A 21,607-nucleotide genomic window follows, 5' to 3' on the forward strand; every position below is an offset into this window, starting at 1 on the left:
ATAAAGATTATTCTTTATGAGAATATTATTTAAATAATAATATTCAGATATTTTCTAATATATTGGGACTGATTTATTTCATTAAATCAGCATTACTCCAAACACTCTTTAAAGTGTTTTCGAGTCTTCAAAATGATTTTTAAAAGTTAGAGCGGATCCCAAAACTCATTTTTATATTTAAGATCTTCCTTTTAAAGGGGATTTAAATACTCGTTCAAAACTTGAGGGATCCGGCTCAGTGGTGTATTTTACATTCGCAACGAGGTTGCTGTTTTGAGAAAACATCTTGATTACTTGCCCATCGTTCGGGAAGTAAGTTCATCTATTTGAGTCGGCATAAGCAACATGGGCTCAGTGGGCGTCCATGAAAGTGTAAGTGGCTCAGTGGGAGTCCATCAAATGCGTAAGTGGCTGAGTGGCAGTCCAGCATAAGGTCCTATTGCGGCCAGGGTGATGACCAGTGGGGAATTCGTCCATCTACTAGTAGAAAATGTTACTTATTGGTATCTTTGCCTGATCAGCAAGATATCAGGTTTATGCCAAGGTTTTCTCCTTTCCAAATTTATTGGATATTGCAACTCTGTTTATAATTTTCATAACAGAGGTTTTCAAGGAGTGTATGAAATGTATATATATAGGTGTATATATATATCGGGATTTAATGAAGTATCTCGTAACTTCATTATATATAATGATATTCAGAGATTGAATCTATTCAAATCTTGTCTTGTAGTCTCATCTATGTGATGAACTTTTGAACTGATTATAACTTGAACGGTGGTAGTTCAAGTAATATTTGGAAAAGATATAAGTATATTGGGGTATCTTGTAACTTCATATTTTCAACTTATATCTAGTTAATGATTATCTTATGCATATCAAAGATTTTCAGAAAAACGTTGAGACAAGGGTAGATATATGAGATCACCTTGCAACGATATTTGTATACAGTTATAAACTGGAACTCTGTGTATATTATGCATGGAAGAGGACTTCCAAGATTTTGAAAAGTATATATGTATATATACTGAACATTTTGCGACTTCATCGCATTAAGATATCAAACTTGGTTCATTTCTTTTGACCAAGACTTTCATGAGTACTATGAGAAGGCTCATATATTGTTAATCATTATACATATTATTTTGGTGGGCTTGCTGCTCACCCTTGCTTTCTTCTTTCATCACACAACATCAGATAGACAAGATGAACAGGACCAAGCTCCCAATTCGCGAGCGGATAGGAAACGTTCCGTATTTTCCTATAGGCGTTGATGTCGCTGTAGCTGAGGTAGGAGCTACCAATAGGCTAGGCTTCAACTTTTGATGTACCAGATTTATGTATATTTATGAATTGTAATAATGGCAAAGAAAATGTAAATTTATTCAGAAAACCTTTTAAGGTGTATTGGCAGATAATTGTGGAATAAAATGACTTGTGATTATTTTTGGATATTCATCTCTGAGACTATAACTTGTGGTGTGTGTGTTTATTGTGGGGTCATAGTACAGAGTAGTTGATTAAGAATTAAGATTGGGTGTTATTAAGGGAAATGGAACTCGTGACAACCCGGATCCCCGACCCTGGATTTGGGGGTGTTATAGAAGTGGTATCAGAGCTAAGCGTTATAAACCTCAGAGATGATGTGACGTTAAGATAATAAGTTCACTAAGATAATAAGAACTCTTGCCAAGTTCATAGTCGGGCTACCTAACGTAGTACCGACAGTTAAAACCCTTATGGGAACCCTTATAAATATCGTGATAGAAGCGTAGTTCGTTATCGTATATGGTAGCGGGACTCTGAACCCTGAGGTTGAGGAGCAACAACGCGATGATGTTTTATTACTTATTGGAGATCAGATTATGGATCCGATAGAGCGTCCTAACGCGGGATCGGATGATGTTCATGTTGAGGATATTGTCCTAGAAGGGATAGTTGCTGAGGAGGATCCCATGGAGGATCCTGACAAGAATGAATAAAGGACCACTGATGAATTGATGACCATGGTTAGGTCGACTACCAGAGGTAGAATTGGTCGGTCACTATCGGAGGTTCGTTCAAGTTTGTAAAGATAGTAGCCCCCTTTAACGCGGCTTACTCGTAAGACTGAGAAGTTTGAATGGACAGAGAAATACGAGAACAACTTTCAAGAACTGAAGCAAAGATTGGTGACGACCCCTATGATGGCGTTGCCGGATGGAAAAGGAGATTTTGTGATGTGTAGTGACGCTTCGCATAAGGAATTAGGGTGCTTCTTATACAGCACAACAAGGTAATCGCGTATGCATCAAGACAATTAAGGGAATATAAAATTCGATATCCCCACCCATGAGCTTGGGCTCGTGGCAATAGTTTTGCCCTAAATATTGGAGGCACTACTTGTATGGAGAGAAGTACGAGATTTACACAAGCCATAAGTGCTCTAGTGCATTTTCACGCAGAAAGAGGTCAACATGCGCCAAATGAGGTGGTTAGAGCTAATCAAGGATTACGATTATGAGATTCTTTATCATTCGGGGAAAGCCAATGTGGTGGCTGATGCCCTTAGTAAAAAGGAGAGACTCAAGATGATAATGTCTTTGAGAGAGTTTATAAGAGAATTTGAGAAAATGGAAATAGAAGTGAAGGTAACCGGAGCCGGTACCGAAAAGCTGTTTGAGATTGCAAGACAGACCGAATTATTGGAAAAGAACAAATTGTGCCAGAAAAAGTGATGAATGAAGGCAGAGAGCCAACAAATAGATATGAGATTAATACCGAGAAAGATGATAAGGGAATAATGACGTATTCCTATAGAATTTGGGTTCCAAATGTTTAAGAGCTTAAAGATGAGATCCTAGATGAAAGTCATAGTTCAAGGAATAAGATTTAGGGCAAACCCTGAATGTGATAGTCAGGGAGGATGCCATCAAGATAGAAGGAACCCATAACATAATGAAGTGGAAAATGAGGATTTTAACGTATAAGATAACCCCAAGTATGGGAGAAGGATGAAACATTTCATACTGAGAAAATAGAAGTCGAGCAAGATAAGGAGACCCGAGACGGTACTCCTATATGGAAATTCATGGACCTGTCTAAACAAAACTTATACTTTTATTCCTAACCACCACCTTAAGGAAACAATGCGGTAGGAAATTCTTTCATGACCTTTAAGTCGCTAAGCTCTCAGAGTTCCAAGGAACAGGTTGACCCAGTCGAGGCAAGAGCCTGGCTAAAGGAAATAGAGGAATCATTTGAGATTCTAAATGATTGATGAACCACAAAAGACTGTTTTTGTCACTTACCCTCCTAAGAGAGAGACCACCCGCTGGTGAAAGGCCAAGGAAGGCACGGAGCAAGAGATTATAATAAACTGATTAAAGTTCAGCCAATTGTTTTCGGGAAAGTAATTCCCAAGGTTATGGAGAGAGTGTAAAAGCTTTAGAGCCAGAACAAAGGCGGCCGAGTATGATGAAATATGAAGCTAAGTGGTAAAATTTGTCAAGATTCGTTCTAAGGACACGAATCCAGAATGACGCGATGTTTGAAATCAATGCTTATGTTGTGTTGGTTCATGAAATAATGATAAGAGAAAGGAAAATAAAAAGGAAACTGAAGTGGAAAGGAATATAAAGGCAAGAGAGTTTGAGGAATGATAAGGGAGTTGGGTATGAGGAAACCCTAAAGACTCGTGGTAATAGAAATAGAAAAGTATGTGATCATCAGGATGAGGGTGATTCACCATGAGTTAAATTGATGGTTGAAGGTATAAGAGATACATATGTTTTATCCCCTGTAAGTTGGGAGGATTCGAGGAAACCTTGAGATAATTCGAAGGATAAATAATGAGACGCAGATAGACTGAGGAGACAAGGAAGTAAGAAATTAGGAAAAATTGGATGAAGGAAGTAACCTTCAAGAATGTGAAGTGTAAGACCGGTGGCTTGATACCCAGAAAGGAAGACGCCATGTATGAAAGATATCCCAACATTGAGGTGACTGTTGAGATAAACAACAAAAGTAAATAAGGAATTATTAAGAAGAGGTTCACGTTGAACACGACCAATATCTTCCAGAACATCCTTGTTATCGTTACCAAATTAGGTAAGAAAAGCGGATAACCGGTATTATCTTTTGGAGGCCATATTGATTGACCTCATTTTGAATACAGATGTTATTATGAAACTAGGCATATACTATCGAGGTGGGAATGATTGAATAAGACACCCTTATCAGGGATATATGACTTGAATTATCCATGGAAGGATGCATGTACCTTTTTAAAGATGGAATTAAGGATAGAACATCGGTAACTTAAAACGAATCCTAGGGGAATGCATAAAGGTTGGCATTTCACCCTTAATAGGGATAGTATGAGTTTTGACAGTATGAATTGGAAAGGATTAAGGTAATAACAACCAGTAAGAATCAGTGGAGAAATTTTCCAGAAGTATATAGACAATGATTCTAGTATTAATAAATGGTATCTTGATATGCCCTGTATCTAGGGAATACAGGAGGAACGATTCAAGGATAACCTTAGAGGTTTTACAAGGAGAAAGGTAAAATTCAAAATTCTCAAGAATAGAAATGTTGATAAAGGAAATATGACGTAATTATAATGATGCCAAGTGAGGCACGTGTTAAACCACGAGAAGGTATGGATCAAACCAGTAATGGTCGAAGTTGTTCAGGGCAATTAGGACTTGAGATAAAAAGATGTTCTAATTATGATTGAGAGTCAGTCGTGACAGTGATTAACCTCTAAAGACTGAGGCAATAACTTATGGAAAAATGGTAATATTTTTTTTTACTCATCAGATTTTAAGGAAAACATCTTCACATAAGCTGTGATTGAAATAAGGTAGAAAATTTATTTGGAGGTGGTTAAAATGACATTGACTGTAAGGAAATTTTACTATCAGGAAAGGCCAAAGAGGTGGCCGACACTTTAAAGGTAAGAGGATAATTATAGGCACTTGTGCCAAAGGAATACAGTGATGATGGTTAAAGCTATGAAGGTTGTATTATGGTTTGGAAGATTGACATTCCTTCTGATGACTGTGCAATACCCAACCGTAATAGTAGTTGGTAAAGGTTTAATTCGTGTAATCGCCATGAGCGGGCTATCTATCTCAGAAGGAACTACCCGGAGGACAATCCCGGACCATGTTTCAAAAAGGACTAAACGAACCTTCGAGTTAAGTCTTCTATTGAAGGTATATGATTGAGAATGGTATTAACCTGCTATTGTTGCTTTGATTGAAACTCTTCTGCAATTTTATCTGCTTCATGTTATGTATGTATGTCAGGATCAGGAGTGTTCTTCATGAATCATGAATGGTGATTAGGTTACCTCCTTAGAAGAATTTTATACGACATATATGGACTCCGTATGGTTAGATATTAAGATTTCATGGAAAGTGAATGATGACAGCAGGTCAGTGGTGGACCATAGTAAGGCAACAATGATTCTGCGAGTAATGAGCTGATTACAACCATGAGAGTTGTATTGGAATGGATGTTGAGATTAAGTACCACTAATCGGGTCGTGGTAGTGTATAAGTTATCATTGATAGACTAATTAAGTAGAGTATCTACCTATTGAATATTTATTCCCTCTTATGAAAAGAGAGTCGTATTACTATATGAGGAAGGTTGCGGTGCAAGCATAGGATTCTAGTAACGATGATGTCTAGAATGAGATCCCAGATACGATTTTCGATATCGAGGGAGTTTCAAAGGTGATTGTGTATAAGCTCAAGGAAGAACATGGGTCCATAGAATGATGGACGGAATAGCAAAAAATATTTAAGCATGCAAAATGCGATGCGATAATACTTGATGTTGATATAAATACATATGTTTTGTTCTCCTATGACAAACCTCTATAGTTCAGAGGTAGGTTCCAAGCCAGATATTTTGTGGCAGTATATTTTTTTTCATATATACAATTCTCTTCAATTCGTTCTTTTCTTTTCTTTTCATTTCATATAAACTGAGAAGAACAACCCTTCCAGAAGGGGAGGTATTGCCGAATGACTATCTATCTGTGTGATAGAAGCCGAGTAGGATACCAGCTATTGTTAAATTGCTTGTCAAGTACTAAAGGCTGGACACCTTCTGTACTAACTATGCGATATAACAAGTGTTCATGATCATAGTGATCTCTCAATAAGTTCTTTTACTTCTATATGATTGATCAAACCTTGGAAAATGGAAATAGCTGAAAAAGGAGTAATAAAGTTGTGGTAGTATTCGGAATGGAAACACATTCGTGATACTAAGGTTGACGTGGTTATTAAAAGGTTATAGAACGCTAGCGAGCAGAAGTATAACCAGTATAATATTAGGAACGGAAGGTAGTAGCGATTACGAACTGGAAAAGAATGGGTATTGAGAAGCAAAAGTTCTAATGCTAAAAGCTATAATGAGAGTCTGTGCAATAGACTTGAAAGAAATTGGAATGATCACTTAACACGGATTGAGTTTTCTTACGACAATAGATCTTAACTTCGACCCTTATTTATTTATTCTTATTGTAAAGGGGAGCAAAGACCTTTTTATTGTTATTGAAATATTGAAAGAAAAGTGCGCCAGAATGTCATTATCGAGTTGTCGCCTTATGAGATCCTTGAGGGAAGACAATGTCGATCTCCCTTATGTTAGGATGAAGTTGTAGAGCGCAAGATGCTCGGACCCGCAGTAGTCCAAAGGACCAAGGATATAATAGATCTAATCAGAGGACGGCTGGTAGTAACCCAAGATGGACATAAGAAGTATGTTGATTTGACACGAAAGGACAAAGAATAGGAAGTAGGGGACCTAGTGTTGTTAAAGGTATCCCCTTGGAAACCCTCGGAAAGGATTGATGAGATTCGGAAAGAAAGGAAAGCTAAGTCCACAATGTGTCGGACCCTTGAATATACTAAAACATATTGGGAAGATAGCATACGAGCTAGCCCTACCCCGAACCTGTAGCAAGTCATAACGTGTTTCACGTATCAATGTTAAGGAAGTGTAATTCGGAAGCCAGACAAATAGGGGCATATGAGCGCATAGACATGCAACCCGACGTAACCTATATGGAGCAACCAGGAAGGGTTATAGAGTGAAAAGGAACAAGTGCTTAGGAGAAGGGTTATCAAACTAGGCAGAGTGTGGTGGTAGGACCACAATGTGGGAAAATTTACTCGAGAGTTAGAAAGTGCAATGCTAAGAGAGTATCCCTATTCATTTTCTATCTGATTCCGGGACGGAATCCTTTTAAGGAGGGGAGACTGTAATAACCCCAATTTTTGGAAATTTTGAAACCCTTATGAATAGTGATTTTGCAGATTATGCTGAATGAGAAAACTTTTCATGCCACACTATGTAGGGGTTCTGTTATTGATCTTCTGGGATATTATTAGTACTCTATGTGGTATATAAGTGTATGTAAAGATCGTCAGAATCCAATTCCGAACACTTTGATTTTTCCCGGAAATCCACTAGATACGGAAAGAATTGAGTATAAGGTAACAGGATAAAAAGGATTTAAATTAAAGGATTATAAGAGAGGATCATAAAAGGAATACAATATATTGAGAAAGGTTAAGGGAACCTAAGTAATAAGATCCCGGGTATGATCCCTCAAACGATAAACGAAAACGAAAGTTAAGCGAACCGTATAACAGATCAGCGGTCATTAGGCAAACAATTAGGAAGTTAATCAAAGGGATTAGAGAGGATGATGTCACCCAACCAATGAGAAGAGGACAAGGAGGGGAGGATGACATCATGAGGATGACCTAAGCATGACATAAGGGAAGGAGGTGTGGTTGATTAATAACCACACAAATTTCATGGTTAAAAAGGTAATTTACCAAAATCAAAAGCTAGTAACCAAGCAAACAACTCACAAAACACAAAGATATTTCATTTCTTCATGAAGCTCTCGGCTTCTTTCTTAACAAAATGAAGATCCAAGCTCCACCACTTACTATTTAGCAAGGTATTTATCTAAGCTTCCCCATGGATAGTTACATACTTCCTATAAGTTTAAGCTTCTAATTCCAAGCCAATCTTTTTCTATAAATCATGGAAGAAGATGGTGAATAGTTTTTTTCAAGAACTAAAATTTGTGTTCTTGAAGTTTTGTTTAGATTAAGCTTGGATAAGGACTTTAAGGGTGATTCCAAGCCATTCTCTTGATTCTCCACTCTCCAAGGAAGGTATAAACTCCAAACCCTAGCTTTAGTTTTGAGTAATTAGGAATGAATATGTTTGATATAGTATATGTGAAGCATGATGCTTGTTTGTTTAAAGTTTGGTTGAGTTTGTAGAGATTAGTTGGTTTGGTGGTATTTTTGGAGTTGTAAATCTTGATAATTAGTTAAAGAACCTAAGTAAAGCTTTTAGTTCATGTGGGGAATAAGTATAAATTGTTAATGTTGAGTGTTGGGGCTGTTATGATGTAGTTTGGATGGAGTTTTTATTGGGTTGTGAATTGGGGTTGAATTGTGGTGGATTTGGAATGGTATAAATTTGGGAAATCGCGTAAACATAACCGTCATAATGCCCGATTTACCGTAGACTGTTTTTTTGTTCTTAACATCAGAACCCTTGAACTCACTGCTAGGTTTTGACCATTGCCATGTTTAGATAGTTCATGTTACGAGCTTCGTTTTGATATGTGGTTCGTTTGATTCCGATGAACGGTTTAGGAGAAACGGCCGTTTTAAGTAACGACGTTTCGCGAACGAACCCTTACCCCTCGCCTTACTTTGAAACATAGGTTAAAGACCTTAAAGGACTAATTGAAGTATGAAACATTTATGTAAGGTGTAATAGGCAGTTGGTAAGACACTTGCGAAGGAATCACCTTAAAACTCGTAATGGTTAAATTATTAAAAATGGTGGAGCCGAGGGTACTCGAGTGACTTAAGAGAATCAGTAAGTACAAAACAAGCGTTAGAGTCTAAGTTAGTTAAAGTATAGATTTACAAGTGACTTTGGTTTAATTCCAACTTACTTGTTGTTTATAGGTTACCAGACTCGTCTCGAGCCTTTTATCACCCCCAGTCGCTCAGGCAAGTTTTCTACCCGTTATACTATTGTTGTGATGTATATGTGTATATGCATGATCTTGCGATAAATGCATATTTGTTATTAGCAAGTTCTTGCGATATATTGTAGCATGTGATATGGTATATATGCATGCCTGTTTCATATTCTTGGATTATATATCTGTTGGTTAAAATGCTAACAGTTGCATAATACCTATGCTAGAGATAAGCGGTATTGAGTTTACCCTTAGTATAGGGGATCAAAAGGTGAACATATTTCTAAACCGGGAGTCGATGTTCCCGAGTATAATATATATATTTTTATATATATATATGGTTATAGTTTTCAAAACTATTAATCGAATAAGGTTTATTCGATAACTTTAACTTTATTTTATTATTGAATATTATTTTGAATATTCATTCGAGGGCTTATGACTTCTTTATTTTATTAAATGAATATTATTTTGAATATTCATTCGAGGACTTATGACCCCTTTTATTTTATTATTTGAATATTATTTGAATATTCATTCAAGGGCTTATGACTCCTTTATATTATTTATTGAATATTATTTGAATATTCATTCGAGGGCTTATGACTCAGTTTATATTATTTAATGAATATTATTTGAATATTCATTTGAGGATCTATGACTCCGATTATTTGCTAAGATATATTCTTTATTTTATTAAAGAATAAGGTGTCGATAATCAAACTTATCTTTGATTATTCAAATAAAGATAGTACTTTCGTATAAGTATATCTTTGGTTATTTAATACTCATTTCAAGTATAAGTTTTAAAACTTCTACTTCAATTATTTTTATAAAGATTATTCTTTATGGGAATATTATTTAAATAATAATATTCAGATATTTTCTAATATATTGGGACTGATTTATTTCATTAAATCAGCATTACTCCAAACACTCTTTAAAGTGTTTTCGAGTCTTCAAAATGATTTTTAAAAGTTAGAGCGGATCCCAAAACTCATTTTTATATTTAAGATCTTCCTTTTAAAGGGGATTTAAATACTCGTTCAAAACTTGAGGGATCCGGCTCAGTGGTGTATTTTACATTCGCAACGAGGTTGCTGTTTTGAGAAAACATCTTGATTACTTGCCCATCGTTCGGGAAGTAAGTTCATCTATTTGAGTCGGCATAAGCAACATGGGCTCAGTGGGCGTCCATGAAAGTGTAAGTGGCTCAGTGTGAGTCCATCAAATGCGTAAGTGGCTGAGTGGCAGTCCAGCATAAGATCCTATTGCGGCCAGGGTGATGACCAGTGGGGAATTCGTCCATCTACTAGTAGAAAAGGTTACTTATTGGTATCTTTGCCTGATCAGCAAGATATCAGGTTTATGCCAAGGTTTTCTCCTTTCCAAATTCATTGGATATTGCAACTCTGTTTAAAATTTTCATAACAGAGGTTTTCAAGAAGTGTATGAAATGTATATATATAGGTGTATATATATATCGGGATTTAATGAAGTATCTCGTAACTTCATTATATATAATGATATTCAGAGATTGAATCTATTCAAATCTTGTCTTGTAGTCTCATCTATGTGATGAACTTTTGAACTGATTATAACTTGAACGGTGGTAGTTCAAGTAATATTTGGAAAAGATATAAGTATATTGGGGTATCTTGTAACTTCATATTTTCAACTTATATCTAGTTAATGATTATCTTATGCATATCAAAGATTTTCAGAAAAATATTGAGACAAGGGTAGATATATGAGATCACCTTGCAACGATATTTTTATACAGTTATAAACTGGAACTCTGTGTATATTATGCATGGAAGAGGACTTCCAAGATTTTGAAAAGTATATATGTATATATACTGAACATTTTGCGACTTCATCGCATTAAGATATCAAACTTGGTTCATTTCTTTTGACCAAGACTTTCATGAGTACTATGAGAAGGCTCATATATTGTTAATCATTATACATATTATTTTGGTGGGCTTGCTGCTCACCCTTGCTTTCTTCTTTCATCACACAACATCAGATATACAAGATGAACAGGACCAAGCTCCCAATTCGCGAGCGGATAGGAAATGTTCCGCATTTTCCTATAGGCGTTGATGTCGCTGTAGCTGAGGTAGGAGCTACCACTAGGCTAGGCTTCAACTTTTGATGTACCAGATTTATGTATATTTATGAATTGTAATAATGGCAAAGAAAATGTAAATTTATTCAGAAAACCTTTTAAGGTGTATTGGCAGATAATTGTGGAATAAAATGACTTGTGATTATTTTTGGATATTCATCTCTGAGACTATAACTTGTGGTGTGTGTGTTTATTATGGGGTCACAGTACAGAGTAGTTGATTAAGAATTAAGATTGGGTGTTATTAAGGGAAATGGAACTCGTGACAACCCGGATCTCCGACCCCGGATTTGGGGGTGTTACAAAAAGCCTCTTACTAATGGAGTTATATGGTTGCTTATATCCTAGCAATCTGCCCCTCCCACAAATGATGTGGGACAACTTCTAACAATCTCCCCGTTCACACATCGGGCTCGACACCTGCCGAATATGCCACCTGATTATATGATTAGCTCCCCCTAGACCCATATTGAAATCCTTATAGTTTTCTGACTCCCCCTAGGCCCATAGTGGAATGCATGCCTGCCATTTCCTTTAGCCTATACTGGGTAGCCCATCTGCCTACTCCAAGGTCCATTCTGGGAGCCTGTCTGATATTGTTTTGGATCATTATAACCTGGTTCTGATACCACTTGTTGGGATTGATAAGCAGGCCTAACTCCACATTAGTATGATATAGTCCGTTTTGGGCCGAACCCGCACGGATTTGATTTTGGGCACATCCCAAAAGTCATCATACTAATGGAGTTAACTGAATGCTTATATACTAGCAAACTGCCCTTCTCATAAATGATGTGGGACACCTCTTAACACTTGTGTTATATTATCACAAATAGAACAACTTTAAAACAAAGCATACAAAAACTTGAATTGTTGTGCATGATAACACACAACACATTTTAATCTAAAAATCTCTTGTGGTAATTTTCTAATTTAAAAGTAATTGTAAAACAGTCATATACAACAATTTTTTTTACACCTTGTGTTTTGAGTTATTTAATACGATATTTTCAACTTATTATAGACAATGGTATTTTTTATGTTGTACAAGTCTTCTTTCCACAAAGGTTCATTAATATAAAACATTATTCTAGTTCTAAAGACATGATAATCTTATGCAATTAAGGTATCCCAAGTGTTTTGTGATATGAAATATATGAAAATTTCTTAAATAAAATTATGTTCAGCAACATCAAATATATAAAAAAAATGCAAGAATAATGGAATGTATTACAAAGAAACTCCTTGTTGGAAAGGCAGAGACAAATTTTGTCTCTTCTATTTTATCTTCGTGAGGTCAATGAAGTTGTACAGGGCCTGAGTTGGGATTTGTAATAACTCAAATTTTTGAGACCTTGTAAAACGTTTAATGAATAGTAACCCTCACGGACGGGAAAAACTTTTGAGCCCACACTATGTAGTACATGAGAAAATGAGTTTCGAAGTTGATATTATGATTGTACATACCAAATGAGTGTATGTAAAAGCTATTAGTTTTCGAAGAAAACGAACTTTGAAAAATGACCATATTTACGACTCATCAAGGATTACAGGAATCCTAATATAATTACAAGATTAAAACCCTACGGATTTATATCCAAGTATGATAATTCAAAACATAAGGAATAAATGCGAAAGGAATTACATCACAAACCATTTACGAGGAAGTATTACGAAAACGTTTAAGTGACCGAGCGAACGCGTAAATGATTAAATAAATATAATGCACTAACTAACCATGGTAAGAAAGTAACCATGGTTACTTTATCAAATAGTGAGCTAGATATAGGATGATCAACTAAGGCTAATGAAATAGTAAGCTAAGGAAGCTAAAACAAGTAGCTTAGCTTGTAAACTAGAAAGCTACTTAGATTTGTCCATGGATTTGGCAACAAGAATAAGCCTAAGATCCTAAACTAAGAGAATATCAAATCAATATCAGATATCACTAACATAATTTCCAAGAAGCAACCAAGGAAGCAAGCATAAAACTTTCTCCCACTTCTTCATCAAGCCATTCGGCTTCTTCTTCTTCACCAAGGAATTCAAAATCAAATCTCCAAGTTCTAGCCATGGATAAATCCTCCCATTAATTCTCAAGCTTCCTAACAACCAAACTAAGGTAATATAATTCTTTGATCTCTTTTTATCAAGGTTTGATGGGTGAAATAAAATCAAGAAAGTTGCTAGTGAATAGTATGAATAGTAACTCTTCTTTGGTTTCTTGATTTCAATGGTGGTTTTAGGTTCCAAAAACCATACCAAGCACTCCCAAGACTCCACCATACTCAAGAACACATCTCAAGATTTCAAGAAAGGTAAAAATCTTTGACCCAACTTTATTTAAGATTCAAATCCAAGATCCTTTTAGTATGTAGTTATAAACCTAGTTTTAGAGGTGATATTGTTAAAATCTTGATGTTTAGCTAAGTAGATTTAAGGTTGATTGTTGTTGCCTCAAGAACATGATGTTCTTGAGAGGAGTTAGTGTGTTGATGATGATATGGTGATTGTTGGTGGTAGTATAAAGATTTAAGGCGTAAACGAAACTCCGTTCATGAACGTAATTTCATTAAAACGAACAAAACGTAACTTTAAGTTTCTGCAGAAAGTTCTGAAGATGTAAACTGTAGTTTCTTGAAAAATAACCCTTGGTTATGATATAAAATGTTAGAAGGATCTTTTAGGCGCTTGAATTGCTTGATTCCGATTTACGGATCAAAAGTTATGACCGTTTTACTAAAAGTGATTTACGCGACAAAAACTGCTACGAATCACGAACTTTGAAAATATAAAGGATTGACTTAAAAATGTTCATAAATCATGAAATTTTTACAGAGAGTATCATATTGAGTTTCCTAACTGCCTTAAAAATTTGAAGTGAGAATATTGATTTTTCAGTTTTATAAAAATATCGGAGCCGAGACCGCACGATTAGAAACCGTAGAATCCATAAGCGGAGCCGACGGCGAAAATGAAAATGAACTTAAGTTTCTTTGAAAAATGAAGTGACCATGATGTGAATAAGGACTTAAAGGAATAATAAGGATAAAATAAGTTGAGAGGTTGCATAATAATTAGCGCATGAGTGCGGCTAGCCATAAATTAGAACGGGACCTAACGAAGTGAATTATGTTATGATTATAGATTTCCGAGCGGAACCTAGAGCATCCTCCATCTCGAGATACCCAGGAAAGTTTACGAACCCAACCCCACTTACTGTTGTGTTGTGAAAGGATTGTTTTATTATCATTGCATAAATACCGTATTTTCCATGATACATAGTTATTGAATTTTTGCATAATATAGCAATGTTGTACGATAAGTATATGTATCGTAAAATATTTATTTACGCTTTAAGCGTGATGTATAATTATAAGGCCGAGAGTCGGTCGGGATTTTCTGATGAAAATCTGGGAATCATTTCGGTAATATTAGGACAATCACAAGTCCATAAAAGTACGTTTTAAAGGGACTCAACGTCCACTTACGAAACATTAAAACACCTCGATCTTTTATTCAAACGATTTCCCAACGATCCTATTCCCTCAACTATATTTTATTATTTGAACAATAAATATTATATACCTATTCCTTATTATAGGAGAAGTATACTCCAACTGATATGGGCCTAAAATCAGCCTAGAAATATAGTTAATGTTGAATTAATTAGACCTGATACGGTCCAATAACGATGCCAAATCAATGATTCCCAAAGCCCTTATTATTTATTAATTTCATAATTAATAAATAGGAGGGATTACCAGCTCATTAAATGAGTCCTAACGATGACGTAATTCCATAAAAGATAGCCTCAAGGGCACCTACACCAACTAGGAATCTGATTCCTCTATTCTAGGACTTCAAAGTCTATCCAAAGTCTGAGAACTTGTTCAAACAAGTCTCCTAGCTCTAGTCCAATTCAAGGACTCTCAACATCTATATAAAAGGGATTCACCCCATCCATCAGAACTACATTTTTTGGCTTGATTCTCTAATTCACAGAGATACGTAGGCATCTCATAAAGGCAGAGTTAAGCTGCGAAACACGAGAGCAGCCACTAAACGCCTTGAGCTCCCAAACTTTAGTAATAAATATAGTAGTTAATACACCATAAGTTTTTATCCATAACATTTGGCGTCGTCTGTGGGAAAGCACAACAACAACCATGGTGAAAACACGGAGAATGATTAGAGCTCTTGAGGAAGGAACACCATTAGGGACAACCCAAGTGATTTCGTCAACCATGGAGGTACCTCCTCACTCAACTTATGCAGCCACTCAAGGAGAAGCCTAGATACGGGCAACTGAACCTCAACCACAAGGGACGATTCCCTCGGCTGCTCAAGGTACGAATTCCCAACTTCAACAACTACATGCACCTGTGACTTCTCGACCCATTGTGTATGAGTATTCAACTGTTTTGACTACTAACCCCCATACGAGATGCCCCTTTACCCCGAGGTTGGAGGAAGTGGACATGCTGGGCGAAGTGAAGCACGAGGACGATCGCCCCCCTATATACGTGGTTTGGCTCCTATACCAGAGGATCAAGAATTCTCTGGCCCTTATACTGAGAGAGACTCCGAATCTTCGGATGATGAAGTGGCCCCAAGAAGGAGGCGTGCTGGCACAGAGCCGATGGCTGATGGTCGCCAACGTCTTAGGAGCACCCAAGGGACAAATTCCCAAGAAGTGCAGGAAAGGATCAGGGATCATGAGGCTGAGATTCAAAGGCTGAAGCGCGACTTGGAGGCACACCAAAATACCAGACCCCCACTGCCTCCAAGGGGGAGGAATCCTCCCCCTATCATAGACCTGGATGGTTCAATACAAAGAAGGGCTGTTGTCCCAAGGGCTGATCCAAGCAATCTTCTTCCCCTTGGAGATCCTGATGATCCTACCCCACCATTCACTGAAGAGATAATGAATGCCCATATCTCAAAGAAGTTCAAGATGCCCACTATCAAAGCTTATGATGGTACTGGAGATCCCGCCAATCATGTCAGGACATTCTCTAATGCACTGTTGCTGTAACCCGTGAATGATGCCATTAAGTGTCGGGCCTTTCCTCAAACCCTGTCGGGTATGGCTCAAAGATGGTATAATCATTTGCCCCCAAACTCTATTGGGTCCTTCAGGGAATTAAGTCAAGCTTTTATTAAGCAGTTCATCAGTGGGAGAGTGCATGAGAAAAGTTCAGCATCCCTCATGAGCATTGTGCAGGGAGCAAAGGAATCCTTAAGAGACTATCTGAATCGTTTCACGAAGGAAGCTTTAGAAGTCCCGGACCTTGACGACAAGGTAGCCATGATAGCACTGCAACAGGGAACTAGGGATGAGTTTTTCAAGATGTCATTGGCCAAACGCCCCCTGAAAGATGTTGCAGCTCCAGGATAGGGCATGAAAGTACATTAAGGTGGAAGAGAGTATGAGCAAGATAGTCATGAGCAACGAGCCCGTTGGAGGCAAGAAGCGAAAGACCGATCTGGAATACATCGCTAAGGACAAGTATCCAAGAACTGAGCAAAATCCTGACTCAACTCCAAAGAGAGGAGGACCTGGACAAAAATTCACTGAGTATGCTAAGCTGAATGCTCCAAGGAGCCAAATTTTGATGGACAAAAATTCGTTGGCTTAAGCCCTTGAAGGTCGATCCTTCCAAGCTAGATTAGAGCAAGTATTGTAGATTTCACAAGGATGTTGGTAATGACATCGATGAGTGTAGGCAACTGAAAGGCGAAATTGAATTCCTCATTAGAAAAAGAAGATTGAACAAGTAAACTGGAGATGGAGGAGATAAGAGCAACAATGTGAGAAAAAACTTTGACGATCGAAGAAGAGATCAAGAAGATCAGGGGCGAAATCCCCAACCTAGGGGACCGGTGATAAATATAATCTTCGGAAGACCGCGACCCCGAGGGCCTATGATAAACACAATTTTTGGAGGACCAACTGCTGCTGAATTATCCAAGAACTCCAGAAAAGCATATACCTGAGAAGTTATGCATATTATTGTGGAAGCCCCGAAGAGGGCCAAGACAGGAGTAACCATGTCTTTTGATGATTATGATCTGGAGGGTGTGAAATTTCCCCATGCTGACCCGCTGGTCATAACCCTGGTAATAGGGAACAACCCAGTGAGGAGGGTCCTCGTAGATAATGGTGCTTCAGTGGATATCTTGCTCTATGACACCTTTTTAAGGATGGGTTATAATGACTCTCAATTAACCCCGACCGATATGCCGATATATGGATTTGCTGGAGTAGAATGCCCCGTGGAAGGAATAATCAAGTTGCCAACGACAATAGGTCAGGAACCAAGGCAAGCAATATAAATGTTGGACTTTGTGGTGGTAAAGGTTAGTTCGACTTATAATGCTATCATGGGAAGGACTGGGATACATGCCTTCAAGTCAGTCCCTTCTTCCTACTATTCAGTTATGAAGTTCCCCACCCGGGATGGGATCGGAGAAGAGAGAGGAGATCAAAAAATGGATAGAAGTTGTTATGTGGCCTCTTTGAGGGCAGATGGAGTTGGGGGGCAGGTTCTTCCCATTGAAGATCTGGATATCCGAGAGAATGATGAGAAAATAGAAAAGCCAACAGAAGACTTGGTTTCGATTCCCTTAGCCCCCGAGGATCCAGAGAAGGTGACTTTCATTGGGGCCACAGTCGAGGAGCCCCTTAGAGGAAAGTTGGTGAAATTTTTGCAAGAAAATAGTGACGTGTTTGCATGGTCAGCAGCTGATATGCCAGGCATAGACCCGAAACTGATTACTCATAAGCTAAATGTGGACCCAAATCAGAAGACAGTAAAGCAAAAGAAAAGAAGTTTTGCTCCGAAAAGGCAAGAAGCTATAAAACAGGAAGTAGAGAAGCTCTTAGAGGCTGGTTTCATTGAGGAGATTCAATTTCCGGAATGGTTAGCAAACCCTGTAATGGTGAAGAAGGCCAATGAAAAATGGAGGATGTGTGTGGACTTCACTGATCTGAATGATGCCTGTCCTAAGGACTGTTTCCCATTACCGAGGATTGATACTTTGATAGATGCCACTACTGGGCATGAGATGTTGAGTTTTATGGATGGGTTTAGTGGATACAATCAGATCAAAATGCACAAGGACGACATTCCAAATGTATCATTCATCACTGACTTTGGTGTTTATTATTATCTTGTTATGGCGTTTGGTCTCAAGAATGCAAAAGCCACCTATCAAAGGTTGGTAAATAAAATTTTTAAGGATCTTATTGGCAAGACTATGGAAGTATATGTTGATGACATGTTTGTCAAGAGTATAGTAAAGACTGATCATATAACCCATTTGAGGGAAGCTCTTGAGGTCCTGAGGTACCACAAGATGATGTTAAATCCTACGAAGTGTGCTTTCGGAGTAGGATCTGGAAATTTTTTGGGATTGATGGTTTCCAAGAGGGGGATCGAGGCCAACCCCGATAAAATAAAGGCAATCCTGGACATGGAGCCACCAGAAACTATTAAAGATGTTCAAAAGCTCACTGGAAGAGTTGTCGTATTGGGATGATTCGTCTCCAAGTCTGGGGATACGTGCTTGTCGTTTTTCAAGTCATTAAAGAAGGTTAAGGGTTTTGTATGGAGTGAAGAAAGCCAGAAGGCATTTGAAGAGTTAAAGAAATATATGGCTCAAGCCCCGTTGTTGGCCAAGCCAGTTTTGAATGAAGTTTTATACCTGTACCTGGCCGTTTCAGACAGTGCCTTGAGCGCTGTGTTGGTAAAGGAGGAACTTAAAATCCAAAAACCCGTATACTATGTCAGCAAAATTCTCTATGGAGCTGAGTTGAATTATTCAACCATTGAGAAGTTTGCTTTAGCCCTCGTGATGGCTTCAAGGAAGTTACGTCCTTACTTTCAAGCTCATCAAATTGAGGTTCTAACAAATCAGCCCTTGAGAAATATAATTCATAGTCCCAAGGCTAATGAGAGACTGATCAAATGAGCAATAGAGCTAGGAGAATTCGATATCAAATATAAGCCACAAACGACAATAAAAGCCCAGGCATTGGCTGACTTCGTGGTGGAATGTACGATATCCAACCAAGAAGTCAGGGGGCAGGAAGATACCATACCTCAAGACAAAGAAGTTGATAAGGGGGACAAAGAAAAGGGAGATAAGGAGAAGGAATATTGGGTCCTCTATTTTGATGGAACATCAAAAACAAATTCAAGTGGAGCAATTTTGGTTTTAGAAAGCCCTAATGGGTTCTTGATTGAGTATGCCATGAAGTTAGACTTCCCGACCACAAATAATGTGGCAAAATATGAAGCTCTGATAGCTGGTCTTGGCTTAGCAGGGACACTCAGAGTCAAGAACTTAAAAGTCTGTGGAGACTCGAAGCTGGTCATATCCCAGGTAAAGGGAAAGTTTGAGGCAAGGGATGATACGATGGCTAAGTATGTCCGCCTAGTAAGGGCTGTGATGACCCAATTCGATGAATGCCATATTGAGCACATTCTGAGGGAGGAAAACACTAAAGCAGATGCATTATCAAAGTTTGCTTCATCCGAGATAGAGGAAAGTTCAGGAAGTGTATACTTCCGCGTTCTGAAGACCCGGAGCATTAATTTTAAGCTTGTAGCTCCTATAGGTCTGGGGACGTCATGGATAGATCCCATTAAGACTCATATTCAAACCGGATGGTTGCCAAACGATGCTACTGAAGCACGAAAGTTGGCTGTTCGAGCACTAAGATACTCTTTGATATATGGGATTTTGTATAAAAGGTCTTTTGTGGTTCCTTACTTAAGGTGTCTCAGGCCCGATGAGGCACGTTTGGCTCTTGAAGAAGTACATGAAGGCATATGTGGGCAACACTTGGGGGGCAGAGCATTAGCTCATAAGATAACCCGTTTAGGCTTCTATTGGCCGAAAATGATGGCCGATGCCAAAGAATATATGAAAAATGTGACCGCTGCCAGAAGCATGCACTTGTTGTTAGACAACCCCCCGAGATGCTGACCTCCATCAACTTACCTATCCCCTTTGCTCTGTGGGGAATGGATATACTTGGGCCTTTTTCCCATGGCCATGGCACAAAGGAAGTTCCTAATTGTAGCCATTGATTATTTTACTAAGTGGATTGAAGCCAAACCCTTGGCCAAAATCACAACTAAGCAGGTTGCACAATTCCTGTGGGAAAATATCATGTGCCGATATGGAATTCCCCGCATCCTAGTCACTGAAAATGGAACACAGTTCAACAATGAAGAATTCAATAAGTATTGTGAGGAGAATGAAATTGAATTTTGATTCACCTCTATGGCTCATCCGCAAGCCAATGGGCAAGCAGAAGTGGCAAATCGGATAATCCTGGATGGACTAAAGAAGAGGATCGAAAAGTCGAGGAATAATTGGGTGGATGAGATACTCCCAATACTATGGGCCTATAGGACTACTTGTAGAGTGACGACCGGAGCAACTCCCTTCATGTTAGCATATGGGGCATAAGCAGTTGTTCCTATAGAAATATCACATTCCTCCCCCAAGATTCAAGCTTTCAATGCTGAGGAAAATGAGGAAGGGCAAAGGTTAGCCCTAGATCTAATTGATGAAGTACGGGATGAGGCACATGCGAAGATAGTTGAATATCAGAAAAAGGCTTCGTTTTACTATAACCTAAGGGTTAAAGAAAGGTTCTTTAAACAGGGTGACTTAGTCTTAAGGAAGGTGGAAGCTTCTGGTGTAGGGCATAAAGGGAAGCTTGCCCCAAATTGGGAAGGGCCATACAAGGTCAAAAGTGTTCAAGGTAGAGGAACCTACAAGCTTGAAACTATGGATGATTTTGAAGTTCCGAGAACTTGGCATGCACAAATCCTGAAGGTTTACTACGTGTAAAATGATGAAGTACGATTCACACTTGTCGAGATGACAAGTAGGTTGAAAAGCACCTTGAAGCTTTGCTCGCTTGGGATTTACATGTTTTAGTTTGAGGATCGTTAAGACTTCTGTAAGTTTTAGTTTGAGGATTATTAAGACTTGTGTAAGGGATGAATCCCAAGAGTTTCCATAAACTTGTTTTAGAACTGTTTGGTTCATCTTTATCCTAGAACTGTTTGGTTCATACCATATATGGTTTTTGCTCATCTATTCTAGTACAAGTACGAGGAAAAATAAGGGACATCTTTTTAAAAGGCTAGCAAACTAATAGTACAAGTACTTGAAAGAGATAGTAGAAAAGCAAACAAATAACTTAAAATAATATAATAAACCCCGAAGGTTAATAAGTTCCAAATACGAATAAGTTAATACATAAAAAGCCACGATGGGCCAAATAAGAAAAATGAACTACTCAAGATCCTTGAAAAAGTCATCATCATCGTTTCCCCCATCGGCAGCAGTAGAAGGGGGAACAGTGTAACACCCCCAAATTCGGGGTCGGGGATCCGGGTTGTCACGAGTTCCATTTCCCT

Source organism: Apium graveolens, chromosome 1, assembly GCF_009905375.1.
Source record: "Apium graveolens cultivar Ventura chromosome 1, ASM990537v1, whole genome shotgun sequence".
Lineage (NCBI taxonomy): Eukaryota > Viridiplantae > Streptophyta > Magnoliopsida > Apiales > Apiaceae > Apium > Apium graveolens.